Below are 27,391 nucleotides of genomic sequence, written 5' to 3'. Positions count from 1 at the left end.
ATGAATGCTACAGAAATAACTGGTATTTTTCCAGAGGTAGTCTGGTAAAGATTTACCATCCTCAGTTCTGTTTTTATAAAACTTAGAAATCTACTTAAAAAAGACAATGGAGGATTCAGGAGGAAGCTTGCAAGCAAAACAGCCCTGAAGCTTTTCTTGTTCTTATTTTGCTGTGGACACTCGTTCAGCACCATGTGAGAAGATAAAGGGAAAAGTGATATTCTTGGGCTGTTGTCATAACAGGGAGGAGCTAAAAAAAGATGCATAAAAAGAAGCATGAACAGCAGGTTGAGAGAGGTGATTCTCCCTGTGTGCTCTGCTCTTGTGAAACTCCTACCTGCAGGACTGCAGCTCTGGGGTCCCCAGCAAAAGGCAGACATGGACCTGTTGGAGTGGGTCCAGAGGAGGGCCACAAAAATTGTCAGAAGGATCGAGCACCTCTCCTGTGAAGAAAGGCTGAGAGAGTTGGGGTTGTTCAGCCTGGAGAAGAGAAGGCTCTGCAGAGACCTTATAAATGCGTGTCATAAAGGGGACTTGTAAGAAAGATGGAGAGACTTTTTACCAGGGCCTGTAGTGGTAATGGTTTTAAACTAAAAGAAGATAGTTTCAGATTAGATAGAAGGAAGAGTGAAGAATTTTTTCGCTGAGGGTGGTGAGACACTGGAACAGGTTGTCCTGAGTTGTGGATGCCCCATCCCTGGAAACGTTCAAGGTCAGGTTGGACAGGGCTCTGAGCAACCTGATCTAGTTGAAGAGGCCCCTGCTTATTGCAGGGGGGTTGGAATGGATGGCCTTCAAAGGTCCTTTCCAACCCAAACCATTCTAAGATGCTGTGAAATTCATGCTGCTTACAAGAGAAAGGAATGACTCAGTCATTTATATAAATGCACTGGTATATGAAATTAAGGAAAATGTGACTGTTGACTTTTTAATTCTTAACCTAAGAAAAAGCTCTGGAAAATTCTATGCTAGTTAGCAGCTGCAAAATTTACCTTCCCACTTAAAATTTTGTTTTAATCAATTGAAGCCTGCCTTTACAATATTGTGGCTGCTGCCCAGGCCTTGTAAATAACTTTCTATTTGCTGTCAGCACTCCGCTGAAGTTCAGAACTGCTGCTTTGTAGCACAGCTACAGGGATTTGGGTTTTTAGACTAGGTATGCCATACATTTTCCATGAAAAATAATGGAAGATTGGTGTCTTTTGCCTAGAAAACTTTAGGCAGGATATGTATTTCATTGACGTACTTGGCAAAGCATTCTAGGCATGTAATAGTCTGAGATGTCTCACAGACAAAAGATAAGTGCTGTTACATGCAGGTGTATTGCTAATATTGATGGGCAGATACTAATCGCTTTGCTATTAGCAGTAGTGTGATGTATACTTAGATATGCACCCAAAGAGCGGAAAGCAGGGAATGATGAATGTAGAAAGGTAGTTTTGGTAATGTCTTTGCTGTTCTATTAAATTATTATGGGCTGTCTTGGCTTGAGCACTCTGGGTGTCTAACACACAGCCTCCAGGAAGCACCAGGTACACCCCAGTGAATTGCTCTCAGGCCACCACCACTACCCCAAAGCCCCAACAATGACCTCCAGGCAGGCTCCCCCTGTCTTGAGCTACTGCTTTTGGGTTTTCATTTCCCTGCCAGCCTTGCAGCCCCACAGTGAGGCCCCCCTGGGACCTGACTGTTCCCCACCGCCCACCCGCTGTAAACCTTTCCTGCCCTCCCTCCACACATCTGAGTGTGTGTGGGGCGGTGTAGTGGTGCCCAGGACCATGTTGTTGTATGTCCCCTGTGCTGGTGGCCAGTTGTCCTAAGTGGCTAGGTTTCCCACAAAAATGCACATACTCAGCCTTTCAAAGCTGAGACCAGGGCCTGAGGACAGCCTGCTCCTGCCTTTGCCCAGGCTGTGGTCCCCAGGTGCTGGCTCATAGACCACTTAAAGCCTCATATCCCACTGGGATGGGTGTCAGAAAGGATACCAGGCAGGACCAGGAAAACCTCTCCTGAGGCTACCCCTGCAGTAAATGTGGTTCCCCCTCCAGTGTGGCACAGTCCTGGGGTCGCTGGGCCATGCTGCATGTGAGACTATTGAGGTCCCATATCTCCATCCAAGTAGGATGGCCACCTCTGCTGGTGCCATGCTGTGTGGTGGAGAGGAGACACAGGTTGCTAGACAGAAGCCTAGAACTCCCATATCTGCTCTCTATTGGGCCCAGCTGCCAAGTAGGAACAAGATGGTGCAGGCAGAAGTGCCCCAGAGAGAGATCTTCAGGAATGGTGCTGATGGAGCCACCCAACGGCCCTGCAGACAGCATTACTGTTCCCTACGCAGGTTGCTTCCAGAAAGCCTGCATTGAGCTCCTGGGGGAAACTCCTGTCTGAATGAGTCCTGCAGTGAAAATGTCATGAATCTGCTTGGAAAGTATGGTTCATGTGAGAGAGGATGAGTTTTGCTGCATGAGCCCTTACTTCCCCTGCCCCAGCAGGGGATTGCCATTCTTCCCAAGTGCATAAATTTGTGCTGTTTCTTTCCCTGGCAAGAGTCTTGGCCTGGATAAGTCAGCCCCTTTGCCCTAGCTGGCAGGCTGGCTGCCACACAGCTGCCACGCTTGCTACTTTTTTTAACGAGTATTGGGAACACAAACTGAGGCATATGCTGCGTCTGCTCTCTCCTGATCCTTAAGCTGATCTGTAGCCATAAAATCAGGGTATTTGGGTTTTTTTACATCTGTAACTGAGGAAACCATGCTGAGTGTGCCAAGAAGGCCCCTCTTGGCACACTGCTCTCCAGGAGATGCTGAATATTTCCCAATAAAGAATAAATCTGGTGAAATACCTGAGTTTTGTTATCACAAATGAGCTGTGCGTTATGGCCAGCTCACAATAGTTTGCCTGGGGCAGGCAGGAGGAGGGAAGCGGTAGAAATGGAAAACAGAGGAACTAAATTCACAGAGCTGAGGGGAATAGTAGTGTTACCTTTCCCTCCAGTGCCTCAGATTTTCCTTTGAATGCTCTAAACCTGTGCTTCTCAGTAATACAGAGTCGGTGGTACAATCCCCAGCTGTCTGGGGATTCAGACATAGTCAAGTGGCATGTTTTGAATGAAATTATATGTTCTGTGGAAGACTTTCATTGCTGTAAACAAAGATCTACAGATCTCAAATTTTATCTGAATTACATGTGCATGCAAGTTTTTGCTTTTCTCACTGTCCAACTGAAAATAAACCTAGCTATTGCACATCTCTGATATGGACCAAATAGAAAAGAGAAATATTGCTAGAAAGGTTTTAGATCCTTGGACATTTTCAGTATATGGTTTTATAATACCAGTCTCATGGTCTGCTTCTTCATGCAAGTGTTTATGAAGAACCTAATGTACATCTAAGATGGACAGCAGAGAGAGATGCAGTTCTTTGAGTATGACCTCATTAGGGCTTCTATAAATGTTTGACTTGAAGGAAATCTTGTTGAAAATGGTGGCCTTTAAGCAGCATCCTAGTTGCCCTTCTGTATGGAAGAGAAATAAGGAAGAAGATAATAGGAAAAAGCCAAAAAAAACCTGGTACAAACACAGAGCTGTTGAGATCAGGATAAAAGCACTAAGAAGGCATCTTGTATGCTTAAGTTCACATATGCTATGTGAACTTTGTGCTAGAGCTTTCAGAAAATACAGTCCCTCTCTTGCTGATTAAGTTCTGTCCAAAAGGAAAGAGGATTTAGTCTGTTCTTTGCAAGATAAGCTAAAAATGTTAGTCAGGTGTCCCATCAGTAAGGTTGGACACAGACTGTGTACATTGGGCACCACACAGATGAGAGCAAGTTTGCCCCTATTCTAGAAGCATGAAGATTTGGAGACTTCAGTGTTAGTCTTCCCTGCTTCCATGAAAACAAGTGTGTGTCTTTAATTTTCAAACGGCAGTTATGAAAACTAAACAACCAAATTGTGGTAAAAGTGAATAACTTTAGAATATCATTGACATTCAAACAAAAGCCTAAACCAAATTCAGGAGTAAAAAATCTGCCATCACATTTAAACACAGCATAAAATGTTCCTTTTCACTTAAAGAAACTGTTACAATCATTCCTAGGTATTGTGCCTTTCTTGAAATGCAACTCTCCAATCTAAACCTGAAGCTCTGGAGAGCAGGCAGCAGCAGGAGACCAAGTGTTAAGTCTATTTCTAAATACACACACAAACACATGCTAGGACTGAACAGTTTGGGTGGAAAAATCCATCTGCCCTTCATTCCTGCTGGTTTTAATTCCCCCATCACCTGCTGCTAGGAAAGTGGCAGATAGGGCGGGACTGGTGATGAACAGGAAGCAGAGGGCAAGGAAAACACTGATTTTATCCAGTACTACAATTGCTTCCCTAATCCTGTGCATGTGTGTGGATGGTTGGTTTGGAAGGCACACCAGAGGGAAGATAAATCAATAAAAGCTGTTCTCACAAGTTTGAAATTAAACATTAGTAAAGCACTGATAGAAAGCAGGTTTTGTCTCCACATTTTTTCTCTAAGTGGAAATTCTCTCAGTGGACATTTTAATGAGATTTTTTTCAGCTTAAAAAGAAGGTGGTTTGTTGGATTTTGGGGGGCTTGTGTTTTTTTTTCCTTAAATTTCTTTATGGTTCTAGATATGACTTTCAAATGACCAATAATTTTGATTGGGGAAAAATTTTGATGTGCCTTCAGGGTAACAGTTAAGGAATGATTAATTCCTGTACTGTAAAGGTCCAGATTTTTATTGCTGTCACAAGGCAGATAATTTGATGACTGCTCTTTGTACAGGATAGAAAAACTAATGCAGTCAATATAGCCTTGGAATGCACTTCCTTTAACATCTGTCAAATGCCAAATAAAACGTTTTCATTAATGCAGTAATATCTCTTTTATCATGTAAACTCTATTAAATCTACTTCTGATTAACTTAATTAAACATGTTCATTAACTAGAAATCTGAGGGGCTGCAGATGAGAAAAATATTACTGGGTGAGCCATCCTTTGAGTCAATCAGCATTATTCTATTGGCAAAAGATGTTGTAAACCAGCAAGAAACAAATGAATGTCTAAAAGCCAGAGGAATGGATGATGTTGTAATTAGTTAATAAATCTGGACAAAAGGCCAGTTCCCCAAATGCCTTAGGTCTCTACTATGGCTCACCTCTGCATGACACAAAGAGGCATAACTTTAAGCAGCCCTGCCACATATCAGAATAACTTCCCTAAGAAGTTATTAGGAAGGCAGGGTGTGAGGATGACCCCACCTCTCAGGACAGGAGCCTCAAGCAGTGGAGGAGAGGATTTGTACCATGCATGTGTTTGGCCAGCAAAAACTCCTCTGAAGGGAACATAAAGACCCAGCACTGAGATTTCCTCTGGGCACTAAGGTCTCTCATGTTATGCTGGTGCTCTGTAATGATGTGAAATGTGGAGTTGCCTGAGGTGGGTCTGAGCAAGAAAGCTGCAGGGTGGGGAGTATTAGTACCCCAAGCCCCAGAGAGGCAGGGCACCATGTTCTCTAACTTGCCCTTGCTCTCATCTCCCCAGGCCTGGTGTTTCTGTACTGTGCCACCTAAGCTTCGTTTTTGTTGCTCTTGGAACAGGAGCATGTTAGTTAAGCACTTGTAGCTCTTACATGATCATCTGCATGCTGAGGGTTTCTGCAAGTCAGCTATGCATGAGGGAGGAAGCACTGATAAGAAAGGCAAAGGAAGAAAGGTGTGCTTCAAGGATGCTGCCTACCAAATATGCTAAGGAAGCATCCTAAATCAGACAGAAAGATGTACAGCATAAATTGCTCTTGTCATCCAATGTACTACATACTGCCTTGAGGAATAGAGTTGCTTTTCTTTCTTCCTGTTTTACAGAAACCATGGTGTACAGTATGCCCAACCGAATTTGGGAGAATTTTGGCTAACTGCTGTTTTCTAAAATACCTCTCCAATATTATTTATTGAAGTTGAAATGTGGCTCTTACTTCTGAGGAGAAAAGGCTGAAGAAAGAGCATCTGAGAAGGGGATATCCTAAGGCTGCCTTAGCAATGAAAAGCAATGTCTTGGAGAAAGGAAGCCTATGCTTCTTGTTTTCAGGAAAGGTACTTTAAATGTATGGTAGATGGGTAATGGTACAGGTACTTGGTGTAAGGAGATGTTGGACGGCTCATCAGTTGATTTAATTCAAAACAACTTTAGCATTTTCATTTTCTTCTGTTTATCCCAGCTGAAGGCCAGGTCTCTTGACCTTGCTAAGTGGATACAAATATATGTCTGCACAGCAGCAATGCTTTAGATTTTATTTTGACAACAGAAGTTATATCAGCATCAGGATGAAGAGTACCCTACCCAGGCTTAATGATAAAAAAAAAAAAAAAAAAAATTCATTGGATACCAAAGTAAAAGATGAATCCTTGAGGTATCTGGTTACACTTAAAAAAATAATGCCCTGTGACTCAATTCCTTTGACTTTCAAATATGCACCCAGGTAAAAAAAAACATACCCAAATTTACTTTCATTGGCTCTGCTGCCCTTGATGTTCTGACTGTACCACTGTATATGCATTCTTTTAAATACTCTATCTCCCCTCCTTAAAATTCAGCCTTGGGTTCGGATGCATACAGGTTGAAATTCACTTACATTTATGATATAGAAAGCAGCTGTGGTAATGGATCTGTTATAGTGTGTGAAGATAAACTCTATAGACAAATGAGCATAGAAGACGAAGGGTTAAGTGATGATGTGAGCAGAAACTGAGCTCAAAATTGGAGCTGTTATAAATTGAGAAAACAACATAGCTCCAAGGTGTTTTATGACTTGAAAAGCGATTCATTCTTTACATAACACTACCATTAGTTACCTATGTAGGTTGTATTAAAATAAAGCCAAGAGTTAACTGAACCTTACATTTTATAGGTGCACTTTTAATTAAATTGTATGTTTTATCTGCAGTAATAAAATACAAGACTCATCTGAGTTAACACACAGTTTTACAGTTTTAAGGTCTGAAACATCTCCGGCATCTCCATTCAGGGCTGTTTGGTATACGAGCCATAACATCCACTGGGGGAAAGTGCTAATCTCCGAACCTTTTCATTTGCAGCTAGAAAGCTATCCTGCTCATCATGCTGATGCTGTATTAAGCAAGTAAATAAAACAGCTTCCTGTTCTGGAATGAAGTGAACCTACAAACTCAAAAGAAAATCCTCCTAATCATCATAGAGCACTCAGCTTTGTGTATGATTTAAATCGGAAAGCACCAATACAGGATAGTACTATAAAAATGTATTCAAGCCACGCTGAAGGACACACAACTGTTTCCTGTTGACATTGGAGGACAGGGGAGGACACTTTTACATAAGGCACATTACATGAGAAACCCTTATTTTAACCATCTGCAGTGTTCTTGCAATGTTTTGTTTCTAGCCTTTGTTGACAGTGAATAATCTTTCATATTCCCCGCTACTACAACAGGCTTAGAAGCACTTTATTTCAAGTATAACCCAGGAAAAGGCCTGATTCAGTATGTCCTGCTACTTCAGTTTTGAACTATGATTTTGCAAGCTGAATTTCCAAAACTTGAGAAGGAAAACCGATGATCTGATCTGTCACTGCTCCCTTACTGTAGCACAGTCACTTGTTCCATACTCTTTTTGAAAACTAAAAAGGCTTCAATCCAGTTCCCACTCAAAGCAGTGCAGAGCCCCCCCTCCAGTGGGTTGCTAATGAGGTTTTCTCCGTTTGGCAAAGCTCTGCATTCAGCTCTGCAAGCAGTCCAGTGGCATCGCCGTGTTTAAAAGGAGGAGGCTGAGAAGTAGCGTGCAGTATCACCGCTATGTTCACCGTGCACATTGGAGGAGCCAGAGCCTGGCAGACACCTGCCAGGCCCTGTCTACCATTCCTCTGGCAGCAGCTCAGACACAATGCCTGCTCCCACCTCCAGGAAAGTTTTAAAACTAGAACAACCACTGGTGGGCAGTTATATTATGTAGAGGCCAATGCTATGCCTTGTCTGTCCAGGCTGAATGACAGAGAGAAGGGATGTACCAAGTGTAATTAATGTCTCAGTTTTGAATGCACTGGAGTTTGGCCTATTTTTGCTTGTGCACAAATGACTCAGGACTTATGAATGGATTCAGATTGCTGTCAGTCCATCCTGGCAGCTATCTCTATGTGATGCATCTCTTGAGCTCTGGCAATAGAAACTGCATGGAGCTTTTAAGGTAGAATCAGGTACAGTGGAAAGTTATTTACCTTTGACTTAGCCAAACTTGTGTGAATAATAAATGATCTGGACAAGACAAACTAAGAAACATTTCTGCTGAAATTGGGCACGAAATTTCTTTGCAGTACTTTAGTGTCCATGAAAACTCAGAAAGAATTTCATATCCACTTATGTTGTTGAGGTCCAAGATGATTTATAGGGACAAGTCATCTTAAACCAATTTATCTCATTTTCTCTACAGGGTTTGCTGTATTTTGGATGTTTTCTGACTGAGCTGGGAGAGAAAGAAGGAAGTAACTTTTCTTTTTTGTTTTATTGGATCTTACAATGAATTTTCCAATTATGATGGATTTGCAGTGGATTTTCAGCACTCATATGGCTGCTGAGTTCTCCAGAAGTCAATGGAGCCAGCAAAAACATCTGCAGAATGGAACTGCTACCTGTACCCTGGAGATCATCCTTGATTAGTAATGGTAATGTTTTGTGTTCATCAGTGGGCAGAACGCATCTATAGAATCATAGAATCATAGAATCGTTAAGGTTGGAAAAGACCCTTAAGATCATCGAGTCCAACCACTAACCTCTCACTGCCAAGTCCACCACTAAACCATAACCTCAAGCACCACGTCTACCCTTCTTTTAAATACCCCCAGGGATGGAGACTCCACCACCTCCCTGGGCAGCCTGTTCCAATGCCTGACAACCCTTTCGGTGAAGAAGTTTTTCCTAATGTCCAACCTAAACTTCCCCTGGTGCAGCTTGAGGCCATTTCCTCTCGTCCTATCGCTTGTTACTCGGGAGAAGAGACCGACCCCCGCCTCGCTACAACCTCCTTTCAGGCAGATGTAGAGAGCGATAAGGTCTCCCCTCAGCCTCCTCTTCTCCAGACTAAACAACCCCAGCTCCCTCAGCCGCTCCTCATAAGACTTGTTCTCTAGACCCTTCACCAACTTCGCTGCCCTTCTTTGGACACGCTCCAGCACCTCCGTGTCCTTCTTGCAGTGAGGGGCCCAAAACTGAACTGAACTGAACTGAACTGAATCTACGATACAGATAAACAATCTGTTCTTCTCTAAATCACTGCTTGTGGGTGTGAAAGAGATTGTTGAAGATTCTGTGTTTTGGAAAGCTTGGTGTAGCGCCTCTAGCTGAAGTATAAGACTTAGTCCCTCAAATACGAGTTTCTGTTGCCTAAAAATGTTTACTGCATAGATATGCAAAAATGTATAACACTACCCCCTTGACTGTAATATACAGTGGAAATGTAGCTTTTGATAATCTTTCTAAGGTTATTAGCTTTGTGAATTCTTAGATAAACAAAACCGTAAGCTGACTCTTAAACTAAAAAAAGCTACCCTTAATTAGCAAGCAATACTTTGCACAATCGTTCCCAAGAGAAATAGTATTATACTGGTAACAGGAAGTCACAAGTCATTTATGGTAAGGTTTGGTCCTTGACTGTAAATTAACTTTGAGCAAAGGTAGCATTCTTTCATCTGTCTGTAATACCACCCTGGGTTTGAATTTGAGATTTTGGGTGTTACAGTAATGTATACCTGTAATAATGCATTGCATGCACATTTACTGGGCGAATTTACATCTGAGATTTGCATGGTTTTCAGTTTAGTTTACACCCAGAAGAAGAGAGGAAGCAAAGATTATTTGAAGAAGAAATATTTTGTTATCATGCCTGACCAGCCTGCCTGCTCTCTATGATGAGATCACTGGCTGTGCGATGAAAGGGAGAGCAGCAGGTGTTGTATACCTTGACTTTAGCAAGGCCTTTGACACTGTTTCTTGCAGTATGTTTGCTGCCAAATTGGTGAGATCTGGATTGAATAAGTGGGCAATAAGGTGGGTGGAAATTTGGCTGGACCGCTGGGCTCGAAGGGTGGTGATCAGCAGTACGAAGTCCAGCTGGCAGCTGATTACTAGTGGCACGCCTCAGGGATCAATACCACAGCCAAGACTGTTAACGGCTTTATTTACAATGTGGACAATTCGACTGAGTGTGTGCTCAACCTGTCCCTTCCAGAGTAAATTATTCTGTGGCTATTTTCATCTGGGGATTCACAAAATAGGTAGGGTTGAATGCAATCAGATGTAATGTGCTTGTGACACAGTGAATGCGCTAGCTCTCCTTGCTTGTAAGAACTTATTTCAGAATAGTTCTTGACAGAGTGTAAGTGTGGATTCAATAACACGCTGACTTCATCTGCACCATAGCATGAAAGAAGTGGTGTAGGACCAGGCTGGATGATTCTGTCCTAAATTGGTATTACTCCAGTTGGCTGGTTTAGTACTCCTGGGGTTGCCTCTTATGTGTAAAAAGAATCAGTAAGTAATGGTATTTTCTCTTTTATCTGAAGTGGTAAGAGCAGGCAAGGTAGATAGCCTTAGCGTTGCTTCTGGTATTATTTTCCTGTGGTTCAGCATCACCCCCAGAGCTCTGCTTACTCTTTCACTGGCCAACGCATGTTTCTCTAGGACCTACCCCAAAACCTAGTTCTGCCATTCTTTCCCAGGACAAGAGTGATATTAACACCACTGCTGTGGGCATTTATATGAGCAAAAAATATTGCCCTGCAATAGACAAGCCATTTAGTATTTGCCTGGAGAAGAAAAACTCGATATCCAGAAGAGAGGTGGCAGCTGGTTTATGTCTTTACTGGTTTGAGGTTTGGAACTTTTTATTGGTGGTTTTTGTGGACCTCTGTACCAAAATAGTTGTATTTTGTCCTCAAAGCAATATATGATTTGGGGGGGGGAAATTCCCTTGGTATTTTATCCATTGGCTAGTTATTACTAGACACCTATTCCCACCTGCTGCTTTATAAACTACAGATTTAAAGCACTTCAAATAGACCACAAGACACTCATCTTCCTATTTTCCTGTTCATATCTTCTGTTTTCAGTGTGCCTGATGTATGCGATATGAGTCATCCCTGTCACTTTTACACTTCCTGACTACCAGCAGTTTGGGATGATACTTTTTTTTTTCCTCTCAGCTGACATTTTCTTTGGGAGTAAGGGGCAGGGATATATTTTAAAGTAAATTTAGTGTTTAAAAAGGTTGTCAGAATAGCATGGGAACTTCTCTCCTCAGTGAAATCTGAAAAGGCACAAATTTCATCTGTTTCCTGCTGGCATTATTCTATTTTGACCTGAAAGGAGTAGGAAGGCTTTTCATTTTCCATACCACCCGTGTTTCTCCATCCCACTTTTTCCTTGCCTTTGCCCTTCCAGGTTTTATTCCACCGTTTCTATTTTTTTATTCCTTACTCATTTCTTCCTCCCACCTATTCCCCCTTGCACCTTTCCCCCATCTGCATTCCATGCTCCATCTCAATTTCTCAACTTTCTTCTGATTTCAACCTTTTACCCACTCCTAATTCTTTTCTTTTCTTTCTTGGAACAAGGATCTAAATTATATGCCAAGAGAAGGCAAACATCTCATCATATTGTAGAACCATATTGTCCTTGATGTCTACGGGCAAAAACACCAATACGTGAGTGGTCTTCTCTTTCAGCTGGAATATTTTTCCCCTAGATATCTTCTATATTTTTGGTTACATTTTTGGATGGAGGAAAGAAAAAGTGAACAAATATAATCTGCAATATAAAAAAATGTTACCACTAATATAAAAATGCTACTGCCCCAAATATACAAATCTGCAGTATCAAAGCCTTCACTTCTTGTTCAGTTTTTCATGCTCATTTTCAAGTGCAGCTGCTACTGAGATGAGACTGGAACACAAAACCCACAGCAAAGAACAGACACAATTAATCTTAAAACAGTGCTAGGCTGCCATATTTGTAAATCCTTATAACAGACAGTAAAATATATAGTTTATCATTTCCATATTTAGTCAGCCATTTTGTTTCATTTCCAAAGACACAAAGATCCACAGCAAAGATGATTATCACGTGTGTGTCAGAGAGGGAGTGCATTAAGCACAAACATTTAGCATTCACCTAAAGAAAATTGTACCATAAGAAGTGTTGGTTTGCCACATCTGATAATGTCCAAGTCTTCTACAAGCTAGTTAAGTAATGCAGAGTATTATTTCGGAGCAACACTTCTTTCTGTAAAAAGTAATGGCATTATTCTTTCCTTCCCCATTCCTATTCTAAAATATATACATTTTTTAAAAAGCAAGATGGGGTTTCTTTTTTTCCTTAAGCCATGATTTATATTCTCAGGTGGGGGGGGGGGGGGGGGTTGAGTCATTTCTTCTTGTGGAGGCAGAAAATCAATAATCACCTTCAAAAAGAATGCATGTCAGAACCTGACAGAGTAAAATGTATCCTTGCCATGCATTCGCCTCATATAGACTCCACAACGCTACTACTGTCCCTTGTAACCTTAAAAAAAGAGAGAAAGATTGAAATCCAGAGAACCTCAGTCTGAATATTGGACTTCTGATGTACTTTGAAGCCAGCAATTCATTAAGTGTGCCATTCTGGTACTGGAACAACCTGTAAAACATTTACTCTCTCTAAAAGTACTTATCATGTACTGACAGGAACAATGAAATATGCCCATTTTTAGAATGCCCTAAAAGATCAGTTTCCACTTCAACACTCAACCACAGCAAAGTTTTATGGCACAGATGGTGCTGCCTCAAATAAGGACTTGCCAAATAGACAAGGATCTATGACTGGACTGGATAAAGGACCTTCCACCCACAACTTCCATTTGCCAGGACAGGAGCTTCACGTTTTCAGCTGGACTTTGCAATTGATGCTAAACACTCTGCAGGTTGATTTCAGTCACATTGCTGATCTAAACAAATCCAATAACTAGATAAGCTATGCAGCTTAAAATGTTTTTATCAGGAGAGTTCCCTATAAAAAATTCAAAAATGTTACGTCTGTTTTATTAACTGCAGGAGCTTAGGGGGACTTTTACTAAAACAGTTGTACTTTTACAAGCTTGGGGAAGGGAAGGGGGATTTGGCCTCTCCTCCAACATGCAGCCTTATTGAGCCCAGCAAAGCTCATTGTTTCATTGCTCAGAGATAGGTACCTACCTGTGAGCACGTGCTGTTCTTTTCCACGGGTTTGTTCAAGTGCTTGGAGTCGTGCACTTCCTTAAATGCTTTCCTGAATCAAAACTCTGAGATGACATTCTTTTACTTGACTCGGTCATTTCCTATTTGGCTGCACTCCTCCTCACAAAAATGATTGGGTTTGCTCTCCAATGTCTCAGCAAGCAGTCAGAAATGTCTCCACAAATCTTTGGATGCCAATACAAATGCCAAAAGTGGCAAAACAAAGGTACTCCATCGCACTTTAGATTGGCATTTTCACTTTTATTGACAAAACCTCATTCTTTTTGTCAACTACGTTTGTCCATTTTGATTTATTTTCATATGCACAGCTTTTAGGATCACAGCAAAATACGATTTACAAAGTCAGATCCAACTAACTGTAGATGGGAATATCTAGAAAGCAGGAGCATTCTCAAAGCACTGATTTTAAAAGATTCATTAGTTGTGAAATATATCCATTCTTCTTGGCTTGTTCCTGGTTTTCTGTTCACTTCTGTTATTTAGCTCAACACAGCACTTGCCTCAGTGTGAACTCAGTCTGCCCTGAAGAAAAAAAAAATCTGATCGCTCTGAATAATAATATCTTAGTAACAGTAAGAGATAATATCTTCAGTTTGTTATGCCTGCAAAAATGTCCGGGCCAACAGGACTGCCAAGGCTCATAAAACTCTTGCGTCACTACCAATTTATTGGCATGAATCTATCATATCTTCCTTTGATGTTTACTGGCTCATGCCAACATTAACTTCCTTTGGTTTTAACTCTCTGTGTGTGCTTAGGCATCTTTTGGTAGTGGATATTTTTAGTTTGTAATGTTTATGTCTTCTTTTTAATGAAATTGATGTACTAGATTGTCTTCAGATTTGGTGCTCTGAAAAAGAGAGGGTCTGCTCAGGTTGATAAGCTCTTTTCTTTTTGAATATTGAGATTAATGTGGACTTGAGCCTAAAAAGATATGCTCCGATATTTTCTTACTTGACAAATAATGTTTAAATGTCATTACTTCAGATAGCCAGGTTTTGTTCTTAAAAGGCCTTGAATCTCCTGCTATGATGAGACCCAGCTCTTTATAATACAGAATGTAATCAGCCACTTTCCATTATTATATTGTATGACAGTATGACTTCATTCCTAACACAATTTACTTAAATTGTACATTTTGGCAGATATGTGCATGAGACTAGAGGAGCAGAATTTCTATTCAATCACATCCTGAAACAATAACAGATTGTGTTGTAGATCTAGCTATGCTGAAGTTTCCAGCTCTGCTCATAACTTACTGCACATTATAGGAGACATTAGGAAAGTACACTCAGCAAAAGACTGAAAAACACCCCATGATATGGCCAGAAATGACATGCATAGATAAACAATTTGATTTGTGATGAAGAGGTTTACATAGCACTGCTACCTAGTCAACTACCCAGAGCTCAGTAAACATGTCTGCTTGTGGTGATTCCAGTGACACTGATGAGAGAAGACAAAAAATTCCTTAGTGAAAGACCCCTTTTTCTTCTACTGTGCTCCATATACTGTTTTCCTTAGGATAAGTGACAAACACAAAATGTGATTCTTTCTGCAGGCTGCAAACTGTGCAGGCACTGTGGGGGTTTTAGGAATGATTTGTGTCTGCGAATGTGTTACTGGTTGCTATATAGTAATGAAGACAGGTCAGAGGAATCCTCCTAGCACTTGGAATTAAGTCTTCTGAGTGTCTAAGGAGTCTCCATTAACAAATTCAGAGCAGTCCCTGAGATGTCTGTCTCCTGCCTAAACACAGGGGTACCCACATGGCAGAACGCCGCTAAGGATGATGCAGGATTGTCAACCACAGACTTCAACTCCAACCCCCAGGAGTACTGGGGTAACTTTTAAGATATATTGGGTTGAGGGACAAATTCTAGAACGTGAGAAAATACTCTGTGAAATGTCAGAGTGTCTGAAACCTGCATCAGTATTCACATTTCACCCTTGCACTTCCTTTTGCATCTTATCATTGGGCATGTCTGTTCTAGATCTAACAGCTTTGACTAGGATAGTTTCAACTTCAGTTAAGCCAACTTTAGGCTGATCACAAGGCAGAAACATTCCATGTGAAGCATCAGATGTAATGCTTTCTGTACTTTGGTGGTAGAGATTAATTACTAGCACCAACCTGAAAGCGTTATTTCTTCTCTACAGCATCTAAAAAGCAAAGCAAAAAAAAAACACGACAAAACTAATTCCATTCTGCAGACCTTGATTTGGAATGAGCTTCACCAATTTTCTGAGACCACAAATACAACCCAATATGCTCAAAACATGGGATCATCAAACTCTGAGTGCCATAGGAAGAAAAGGTTATCTCATATTCAGTAATATTTCCTCTTTTCTTGACTTCCTGATTTCTTTTCAAACACCTGTTCAAAGAAAAGAAGAAAAACCCCAAAACATAACACTGGCAGTGCCACCTGGGTGGGCAAATCAATAAAGGACATACTTAAATTCTATTGACTTAAATCTGAGTTGGGCAATATAACAAAGTACACCAAAGATTCCAAACCTCTGACCAGAAAAAAACTCAAAACATGCCAGGCTTTAATGTCTCTGAATAATCTTGTGTCTGAATGCGTGTTTGAATGCTCATGAGGTCAGAGATTACACAGGGTGAAAGACAACCCCAAGTAAAATCAGAAAATGTCTTACCAAAATCGGAACAGGAATTTACATTCCAAATATAAATGGAGAAAAACTGACTTTTCTAAGTAGGTAATTGTTGACCTGCAACAAGTGACAAAATAGCTGCAAAAGCAATGGGCAATAACAATTACCATCCTGCTTTGGGTGGAACAGAGACCCAGTTTGACCTCCCATGGGTTGAATGACACTGAGTAGTTTCGACTTTTTCTTCTACCATTGAGATCCAATGAAAACTTAAGGACAGACTTTTAGTCTCTGGGCTTCTCTTTTGTTTGTGAAAGACAAACTTCAAAAAAACAAACCAAAGCAATATTTAAATGTAAAGTTATAACTGAAAAAAGTAAAGGATAACGAAAATAAATAGAAAAGGTATTGTTCCCTCTATTGTCTGGTATATTTCGAGCTTAAGGATCAGAAATCAGGAGCCTGTGACTGTACCTGGCTTTCGTTATTCAGGTGTTACTGAGAAGATTTCCTGGGGCCATCTTGCACTGACTTGGAGTCTTTGGCATGAAGTCTACTGCTTTGCCTGCTCAGAATTTGAAAGCAAGAGAAACCAGCACTGGTTGCAGAGGTGCAGCAGCCAGTCCCATTCCCTAGAGAAGAGGGAGATAGTCATCTGCCTCAGACACAGCTTCTTAATTCTTCCCAAGAACAGCCTTGCGTAGGTGCTCCTTCCCGCACTGTGCCACTGATCAGAACCGAGCCTTCAAGACTTCAAGAGCTAAATTTGCCGCTGGTAAGGCTCCTGGCAACAAACAACAGCTTGTCCTCTAGTCCAGTAGATCTCTTGTCCATAGTGGTACACAACAGAGCAAGAACCCAAGATGACCTTTCCGTTAGCAAAGTCCTCTGAAAGGGCAGTAAGGTCAGAGAGGCCTAAGGGGACCAAATTTTAGAGGACCTAAAATTCCAGGAAGTGGTATTACCACATCTTACCATGACCTTTGCTAGTTTCTGCAGTAGTTAGGCCTTGAGCCAACAAAGTACTCGTATGGCTGTTTAACTACAAACACACAAGTACCCACACTGCAGTCAGTAGGATTATTCTTATGTTAAATACTGACTACGGTAAATGGTTAGCTGGCTCAGAGCCAACCTACATTTGTTTGTCACAAAGGGCTATTCCTTTAAAGAAAGCAACCACATTTAGCAGAAGAAGAAAAGGGCCACTTTGGGAAAATGGGAAGTAGGACTCTACCTGAATGTAGAAACAGGGTAGGTTTGACTACTTTGGCCGATACAATAATTTCTTTTAGGATGGGTTGACTACCTGGGACTAACTTATAGGTGGTTCTGTTAGAGGTCTCATCTGCCCACTGAAAGCGTGAAATGCCATTGCTAAAGAGTCAGTCATGTCTAATGACCTCAGAAATCATGGATCTGTGTCACCTGGGGCAATGGAGCTGTTTTCCATCCGGTTCTGCCATAAATGAGAGCAAAAAGTGTTAAGGTTTGTCTGGGTATTTCTTATGTTTGAGTTTTCTAGTGTAGTAACCTATATTTAACTTTAACTTTCAAAATTGAAAGCCTGATCTTTTCAGTTCCTATTTCTACTAACAGTCCCTATTCATTTAAATAAATATACAGATGGAAAGCTATTTTCAGAAGTGCTCAGCATTGGCTTATATTCTGTGGAAGTCAGCAGTAAAACTCCTACTTATTTTCACTTGGGAGTAGAACCCTGTCAACAGTTTTGAAAAGCACAACTTAAGCATCATTTTTACTGAATTCTGCCCAGGTACAATCATGAAGAAATGAAGTAAAAACTTTTCGTTAAATATGTCACCATATTTTCAGTCCACATTTTCTGCTTAACATGGGTGCCTTGCCTGCGCAGGCAGAGACATACTACAGAATAAGTCAAATACTTCCAATGGACACCGCTGATTAATTCAGGCTGCTGTTATGACATGTCATGTAGCTCACAAAGTTTACCTGAAGTGTGTTTCTAATATACCAGTCATTTGCATCCTTGCTGTTACACATAAGTCCTTTCCTTTTTCAAATGCGACATCTGAAGGAATTTAGGTAACTTATATGTAAGCTTGAGCAATATTCCATTAATATCCAACTAAAGACAGTAGATGATGCAGTTTTGCAAGAACAGAGAAAAGCATCCTTAATCATAGCAATTCCCACTTATACCTTTATATCTGTATTCATAGGTATAGATATGTACATGGACATATGTATTTTGGTAATTTCAGCACACTGGTTTTTACTCTTTCCCTCTAGATTCAGGATGTTTCCTGAAGAATGAGGCTGTGGTTCCATCATAATTAAAGCCTACATAGGTTGGGATGACTGCACAAACAAATCTTACCAAAAAACATGTGTTTCAACCAAATCAGTTAGGAGTTGACTCAGGACTACATACTGGTGCTGGGATAAAAGGTAGAAAAGCCTGGCCGAAGACAGGGGCATGGGTGACCCTCACACTGGTTGGTTTAAATGGCTGTGGAGTTGCACCAGAACATCTTCAGTGTTTCTTGATGTGAACTGGAGACTGCAGGATTGTTCCCTTCAAATTCTGCCTGGCATCTTCTAGTTAATAGAAAGGCCTTTGTTGATCACGATGAGACCTGGATCAGCCCGCGAGCATCTAATAAGAACAATAAATGTCCTGCTTTCTTAGGCATTTTTCATAAGATTAAGTGATCAGTGGTGGTTCAGCCAGTTTTGAATGTCGCTGGGGCTGCTGAAATGCTGATGTGTTGCTTCCAACAGCCCACATGATTAATGGGGGTCAGGGCTGTTTTCCTCATCTAGATGTACAGTTACATCAATAACTACCTTAACAGATACATAGTTATAAAATACACCATAGAGAGTGTATTGCATTTTATATATCTCTATATATTTAATATAGTTATGTATATAAGGAGTTTCTGGGTATAGATACAACGTTTAAGTGCCAGGAGGAGGGGAAAGGAGTAGTTCCTTTCACAGTGTGACAGTAAGAGCTGTATTACATGTGATGTAAAAAGTGAAAGAAGCCAAATGGAACAACTTAGAAATTGGACCCACTAATGTTGGATTTATCTGCTTAATTTCCTGCACAATTTTTTTCTGTTTGAGACTTTAGAGGCTGAACATCAGTACTTATATCTGTTTATTATTTTAAATATATTTAGGTTCATAGCTATGGTTTAGTAGATATACTATACAGCTATTATGATAGAAATATTTGCCCATTATGTTTTGAGACGCTGCTAATTCCAGAATTTTCTCTGCTGTAAGAATCTCCCCTTCTGTCTCTGAAAACTGAATTTGTATGAGGTTTTCTGAATGTATTATGTTCAAAATTTGGAGCAAATGACAGACATATTTGCCACCTCAGCTGTGCTGTACAACCCCCTGCCGCCTCTTCAAAAATGAGGTTTTGGGTTTTTACTTTGAAAAACAATTGAGGCTTCATTTGTGGCAATGAATGTGTAAGTAAACTATGTCAGGGGATGTATTTGAAATAACCTCCGTGATTTCAGAGTAATTTCTCACATTTTCAAAACTGACTTTAAATGAAATTAAGTCAACTTCAGACTAATCACTTTTGAAAATAGGACTTTGCAAGCTTTAACTGGATATTAGCTTTTACAGCTTGCTCTGATTCCCTCTATGATTATGTAGTGCAGTAGCTCTCAATAAACTGAACCAAGCATTAGTTCCCGGGGAGGTCTTTCTTTTGTGTACAAAGATAGGCTTTCATACGCAGGTGTCAGAATCTGTTCTCTCTACTGCACTGTGTTCATATTTTGAAAAAAACCAGATGGTTCTTCAGATGTCTAACATGACACTGATCCTCTTTAACTCCATGTATTTCCATGCTAATATAAAAGCAGCCACATCACTTTCAAGGCTTCACTAGTAGCTCATAAAAAAAAAAATGCAAAGAATAATGTCAGTGTCTCTGTTACGATGAATATTTTGGCGTTCACACCTCTGCCAATGGGTGCCTGACCGAGCACGCTGTGTGAGCTGCACAGGTGCTGGTGCCTGGGACCCAGCCCCAGCCCAAAAGTAGGGAGGGGGCAGCCCTGCAGCCCTCCGGCCCCATTGGGTGCTGAGGCGGAAGGCACAGCGTGTGTAAGCCCTCCGCACCTGGTGTGAGTGGGTTATGATGCTGAATCTATGTGTTAAGAGCTGGTTAGAGGAGCTTGCCAGTATGCCAAGTCTAGTTTTATAGCCCTTTTCAATGGAAGCAGCATTGTCTGTACCAGTGGGGGCCTTTCACAAATCCTGCTATGGAGGAAGGAAATTTCACCTACTCTCCTACTCTCAATATGTTTTTGTGTCTGTGCTATAAGTCAAGGAAAGGTACGTCCATTTTCTTGTGTGTAAAGGAATAAAGCAGATATATGCCAAATGAACTTGAACAAATATTTTTAAATCCTTTTGCTGAGAGAAATTGCAGGGTGATTACAAAACACAGAGGATCTAAGGATGGCATTATTCTTGTACACAGAGCAATCTGCAGTTCTTCATTGCAATCCCCCACACCCCCTTCTTCAATGCAAAACCATCCATTACAGAGCTCCTGCAGTCACTGATTTATGTGCTTGTGATCAAACTTTCCTGCTTCTAATACTGTGAGCATTTTATAAAAGATGGTTGCAATTCCTAGATGGACTGAGCGTGTCTGTTCCTGTGCTGTTCTGCAGCTGCTTTATTATGCTCCTGGCCTCTCATCAGTGATTTCAGTCTTACTATGAGACTCTACAGAAATTAATCTCTTGGAAGAGTTCATCTATATTTTGATGATCACCTAATCTGCATAGCTGCACTGTGTACTATGCTTTGTGATAATGGACTGTGATACCAAAATCCTGATAGCTACCCTACAGCCATTTTCGAGACTACATGAGGTGATACCGGTCCTTGTCCCTGAGCAATATCAACAGTCTCACCAAGCAATCTGATCTGTACTTTCTCATGTGTGCATATTAGCCTAGACGTATTATTTCGAGCCCCAGCTAATATATGAGAAGGTGCTTCACGCTCAACAGTTGCATGCAAAGTTCTGAGGAGGGCACCGAGTCAGCTCGCCTGGCAAATGTGAATTACAGCTGCGGGGAGGGTCCAGAAGAACCATCAGTGAAGGATGTAATATTCTGAAGCTTCCTCGTCTTCCCCCTTCTTATATTTTACTCTGCAAAATAAATTTACTTCTAGACAGTAACCATAGGAGGCATTAGCAATCTCTGCAGCATGTAAAAACATAGGAAGACAACAAGAATTACTTTTAATTTAAAACGAATATGTTTCCTTTATTTTCAGGTCTACCACTTGGCTTGAATGGCAGATCTTGAGGAAAAAAACTACCAGATTTTAGTAATAGGAATGAAGGGAGATTTCTTTTTTCTTTCCACTTTGTTTCCACTTTAATAACAACCTCACACATACAGGCACTGCACCGGCTACTCCATGACACTCTTTCACAGTCTCCTAATATGAATCTGCAAATGGTGAGCTCAGAGAGTTACAGAGGCACACTTTAGCCTTTCCCGCCCACTCCTCCCACCACAAGTGCTGCTGCAGCGTGGCACTGGGAATGCAAACGTACCGGTGCTGTGGAGGGTGACGGCAGTTGTCAGAGTGAAAACCCCAGTCACTTACAGAGAGAGCGTCTGGGGCTACAGCAGCGTCACCGTTAATTACAGCTCCCATTTCCATCGCTCCAGCCGGAGCCACAGTCTTTCAGGTAATGCTTTTAGTCTTTCAAATGACTGTATAGGGAGTGAAGAGACAGAAACCTGTGGCACCTACACACCCAGCTGCTGCTGAAATCATTGCACCCGTGTAACAGTTGCTCGGATTGGGTGCTTTTTGTGAAGGCTTATGGCTCGAGAGACTTCCTTGTCACCTGGTGGAGTTGCGTTTCAGCTGAATTTGTCATTTTATAATGTAGAGGCCTCAGACTTCACTTACTCTTAACAGTCTCTGTTGACTGCTTCAGATTTTCACAGCCTTCAGAAAAGCTACAATATTTTTTCTCCAGGGACAGTTGAGGAAATGCTATATTATGTGGTGAGTTAAGCCTCCTGTAAGCAAGTTAAGGAATGGGGATGCTTTTATTAAAGTTTCTTGACAACTAGCTGTTCTGTACTAAGTGGGGTCTGCTACTGTTCTTAAATTTATTGGTTTTAATTTTACTACTGCAAACTAGCTGAGACCTTCAAAATTGAGTCGGGCATTGTATTTCTAGGAACAGGTGGTAGGATGGGTCTTTGAGCATCCCAACCTGCTGTGTTAGCAATTTTAGGATGCTGAAAGAATCCAAATAGCAATGCATTTTCTCATTCTGTACAAATGTCTCCAGTTAACTGAACCGAGAATCTAAGATATATTTTATTTATATATATACACATACATACACCATCTGCTAAATTTCCTGTTTCTATTTTTTATTTCAGTTCCAAGACAGTGTTGAAACAAAGCACCACGTCTGACTTTGTACAGATAGTTCCTTTTGCCCAGCTAGCAACCTCTTTTTTATCTTGGGGCCCATTCAGACATCCATGGAAGGTTTGTGTGACCTGGAAAAAGTGGAAGCCTATTCAAAAATACCAAGATTTTTGTTTAATAACTTCACTACCTCCAGGTGCAGTTGGTTGATTTATCAGCAGAACCCTTCTCTCATGTACAAAGTCTGTAAGGGAAATAAGGTTTACAGTAATATGTTCAATCTCATACTATGGAAGAGGAGGTAACAAGAGCCCAAAAGCTGAGAGGATTGTTCGGGGATTCCTGGCCTTTGGGGAGGGATGGACAGATGTCAGACAGCAGGACAGCTCTGGACGAAGATACAGAAGAGCTAGATCCCATGGAGGGGTACCTGACAAGGACAAAGCTCAGGAGCCGTGTCTGCTGAGAGAGGGGCAAAGCACAGGGAAACACAGGATGGGATAAAAATAAAAGTAAATCCTTGAGAGAAAAAAAAAATTACTTAATGACTTTTGAATAGTGCTAAAAAAGCTTCCTAGTGCACTCAGAGATTGAGAGAAATCAGAGACATCCTGTTAGTTGCCTCTGTTTTTGTTACATATTAATGATTTGGGATATTCACACCACAAACTGCAATGTTGTTTTATCTGGAGTGCAAATCAGAGTAGAACAAGCTGCTGAAAAGAGGCTGAGAGTACCATAACAATCTCATCTGGTGGCCTTCATAACATGCAAAAAGCACGTCATAACTTTCAGTTACAGGGGTGCAAATAACTAAATGTCATTTACATTGTTGCTCTGGAGTTCCTGTGGGTTACTCTCAAGGGTTTGCTTTAATCGTTTGGAAATGCTGATTGTTCTCTGAGCGATGCTAAACATGACTTGCCTGAAAAGAAATTGGCCTGTTGTACTGCAGGGTGATATTTTTATTTGTTAGGAGAAGCGTGTTGGTATTGAGATGTTTGCATGTAGGACGGTGAGGAAAAACACCACCAGAAAGCCTGCACCTGCAATACTTCACTAGTAAATTGACCACATGAGGCATGAGGCCAAAAATATCAATGAAGATTCAGTGCATGCAGTGGAAACAAAAAGGAATAAATGTTAAACCCTGATTCTGCTAGGAATATTTGCATTATGTACTAATTAGGTAAACAAAACCAGGTACAGAATCAAGTGAAGAAAGAGCCATCGTGAAGGTCTCCTCTCCACTGACACCATGAACAAGCAACAACAGCTTCTGTCAACAAAGGGAGAAGCCATAACAACACCGTATTTTTTTTGGTACAGAGTGATGTCCATGTTCACATGCTAATCACTGGAGCAATTACTGTTGTTCACATCTCCATTTCATTTCCTTGGCTGAGCACTCCTGGGATTTTGGACTGTGATTTCATTATTCACTTGGCTCTGCCATTTGTATTGTGTACCTGCTCCAGTAGATATCATCAACTCTTAATACTCCTGCGCTATGCAGAACAAATCATTTGCATTTGAGTAGGTCGCTATGGCTACTGGCTACCTAACTGTGTACTGCATCTGTAAAAGCCAAAAACTTTGCAGAATTCAGACAAGGATCAGCTGTTCACTATTTGAAATCGTATCCACACCCATTGTTGTTCCTAACAGCGCATACTTTGTAGGGTTGATTAGGTACAATCTCTCTCTTCCTATTTTGGATTAATGTTTAGAGAGTCTCTTTCTCAGGGCTGCAGGCTGACTCCAAAGGAAGAAAAAAATGTCTCTAGAGGACACCTGCATGACAGTGGGCAGATTAATTATACCTGCAGTGGTTCAAGGTGTGGCATAAACCCTAAAGGTTTTCCATTAAAATTAATTCTTTGTTGTTTGAAAATACAAATTCCTGCTGGAGTTGTCCAAAATAAATCTGGTAATTTATGCTGTAGTAGTTTTCAGACTACAGAAAAACTCCTTAGCTGGGACTAACACAGAAGGTGCCCGCTCAGTAGGATCCCAGTCTTTAACTTGCAGAGGTTCATTCAGAAATACTAACCCTAGTGCTTTGTTCTGTTCCCTACATGAATCACAAAGGCAGGGAAACAGTATTATCCCCAGTAAAGAAAATGGTGAACACTGAAACAAAGCGACTCCAGAAGGAGAGAGTGAGTCAGCATCAAAGTCTGGACCAAAACTCAAGTTTGCCAACTTGGACCCCTCTCCTCAGAGTTGAGCACAAATGGAGAAAACATCTCTGCGAAAGCACTGGCTGTAGCATTGTACTGAAAGAATCCGCCTGAGGAACCATCCCTAATATGAATAAAATACTGCGGACAATTGGACTAATAACAATAATTTTTGTTGGTGCGGATGAAATAAGTTTCCAGGATCAGAAATTCACTGAACATTGGTAAAATGCATGTATTCTGTAAAACCACTTGCACATATTCAGAGACATCTGGCAATGCCATGAGTGCATCCATGCCACAGGCTGCCTGTTCCCCCTTCAGGAACCATGTACAAGTCCTCCCCTTACAGCTCTCTGCTGAGAGATCCATGGGAACATCAAAGGGAAGTTTATTGCTTAAAATTAATCAAACACTGTTCCAAAGACTGTACCACCTTTGTTTCCCCCAGCAAACAACTTAAATTGCCTTTTTTTTTTTTTTTTTTTTTGGGGGGGGGCACTGGAGAATTTCAAAATCTCCTTCTTTCCTCTTCATCAAAAGAACAGACTGTTTTCCAGGAGAAATCATACATCTGACCTGACCACGCGCTGCTCTGGTAAGCGTGGCAGCAACACACAGGTGGGGTGAAATAGCCATTCACTTATTTACCACTGAATTTCATTATGTTATGAAGCAGGCTGAGGTGTTTTATTGTCTACTGTAGAATAATATCAGCATTTGTGGGTAAGGTCCACTTCACAGAATCACAGAATCCCAGGCTGGAAGGGACCTCAGGGATCATCTAGTCCAACCTTTCTAGGAAGAGCACAGTCTAGACAAGCTTCATGAATATTCAATGAGAAATTGTATGGCTGAACAATGTTTCCCTATGTGTAATATATTAAAATAAAAAGGCTGTAAAATAATATTAGACATCATTTGCACACAAAGATCCACAGGCAGAGCACAGAAGTGGCCAAAAAATGAAACCTGACATGCATGTTTTGTCATCATTTTGGAAGTTATCACATTAAGACTGAATAACAAAGCTCAGAAATTAAAGGGAAAATCATATCTGAACATAGTTTGTGATTATTTGCTCAAAGCATTTTATTAGATTTGAATGTAAGCCCTACCATTTTGTGATCCAACCTGTACTGCTTTCTTCTTCAGGAAGACGATTTCCCTTGTTTGCTCTGTTGTGAGGTGGTAGTAGTCTTCATGGTACTCCAGCTATGGCGGCTTCCAAGGCCTGGTGAGACTGAATTTTTATACTGAGATGACAGGTAGAGAAGGCAAGGAAAAAAGTATAGTGGGCCTTCTACACAGATCCTGAAGGAAGACAGAAAGTGGAAAATAGGACAAAATCTCTGGTCTGGGTTTTTTTTTTTCCCATCAGCAGCTCACCTCCAAACTTTGTAGACATTACAAACAGTTTTCAAAAAGAGTCGTTAGTTACGACCTTTCAGCGTGGCTAACTTAATGAAATCTTAGCATGTATTGTCACTGGTTTTTGGCTATTGTCACTGGTTTTTACTGGCTGTAAATGGAGACACCTATCTCATAGAGGTCTTCCTGTACCTTTGATTTTTCCCCACCTTTTCACTTGAGCCTTCCTTGCTCTCCCTCCAGGTGTGCCCCACTCTCAGCCACAGGCAAAAGGGACTTCCTACCTGCCTGCCTGGCCACCGTGAGGAAGGAAGCGCGCTTGGCTCATCCAGAGAAGCAGCAGCTGAAATACTGTTTGATTTCAGCACTGGGAAGAAGTGATTACAAAGGACCACCAAGCCAACTTATAATACAAGGGCTACACAAATCTATTTTGGTTTTCTGTCCATCCCATCTGGAAGCCTATGGGTTTTTTTTCAGAACTTGCAAAGCTTCCTTCTGATTGCCTCCATTGTTTCTGCAAAGAATTGTTTTTGAACGACCTCCATCAGCTTTAGGAGGATGTTGCTTATTTGCAACTGCGGCGCTGCCTTTCCACTGGCTGAGTTTAGAAGCCAACTGGTTAGAAACATTTGCGCAGCAAATCCTTCCCTAACCCCTCAAAGCCATGTGATCATTACCCTAATAAGCAGATAACAGTATTAAATTCTTATAGCTAAGCCTGCCATTGTTGCTGTTTAACTCATTTTAATTTACAGGTTGTGTTGTGTCAAGGGTGTATGTTTCTTAAAAGCACATACTAATCGCACTTGTTGGATGTATTTCTCACCTCTACGTTTGGGGGTCAGGGGATGGCCTCATCTGTTATCTGCCTGTCAGAGAGATCTCAGATTCAGTAAGTGCAAGTCATGCAACTCCCCAAAGCTTTCCCATGTCACCAGTTCATTCATTTGTACAGCAAGATCCATGTTTGGATGAGAATGGTCTTCCAACTCTAGGGCCTGGCTGTGGGGGTGTGATGCACTAAGGTACCGATGCCTCTCGCAGCACGTTACCGCCTGCCTGACACAGCAGCCTGGCTTGCTCCTGCCCAGTAAGCATCCCTCTGCATGCTTTGGCCAGGAGTCTGGGTGGATTTCAGTTCCGAGTTCAACAGAAGATGGGGGCGAGAGCGGCAGGAGGACAACACAGCTCAGGCGTCTGCCACCCAGCTGTGCACCGGGGAGGCATCCACCGCCTGCCCCTTACGTGGCCTGGTGCAGGCCCCCGTTACGGGGTGGCTCTGGTAGCTGCCATCTTGGGAGCCTTGGTGGGAGCAGAGAGGCTGCCACAGGGTCCGCAGGTCAGAGGCAGAATGGCTCAGGCTCTGTCACGCTATATTTTGTTGCTGTTTCAACATGAAACTCTGCTAATACTCATTTCTAGGTCTCCTAACAGGTTTACTACAGCAAGTATTATGATGCTACTGAGAA

General features: G+C 41.4%; 1 long non-coding RNA gene across 1 annotated transcript in view; it reads left to right on the top strand.

Moving 5' to 3' along the window:
• Positions 1-26,625, top strand: part of LOC135316574 (uncharacterized) — a 48,514-nt gene extending 21,889 nt beyond the window's left edge. The window contains exons 2-4 of the long non-coding RNA XR_010375816.1: positions 21,238-21,291; positions 22,374-25,785; positions 26,163-26,625. This is a non-coding gene — a long non-coding RNA (uncharacterized LOC135316574). The remainder of the gene's footprint in view (positions 1-21,237; positions 21,292-22,373; positions 25,786-26,162) is intronic.
• Positions 26,626-27,391: the final 766 nt, after the last annotated feature.

The sequence above is a fragment of the Phalacrocorax carbo genome, chromosome 1 (genome assembly GCF_963921805.1).
Source record: "Phalacrocorax carbo chromosome 1, bPhaCar2.1, whole genome shotgun sequence".
NCBI classification, from domain to species: Eukaryota; Metazoa; Chordata; class Aves; order Suliformes; family Phalacrocoracidae; genus Phalacrocorax; species Phalacrocorax carbo.
Note: the sequence above shows the minus strand (reverse complement) of the source record. Positions and strands in the feature narration are given on the sequence as shown.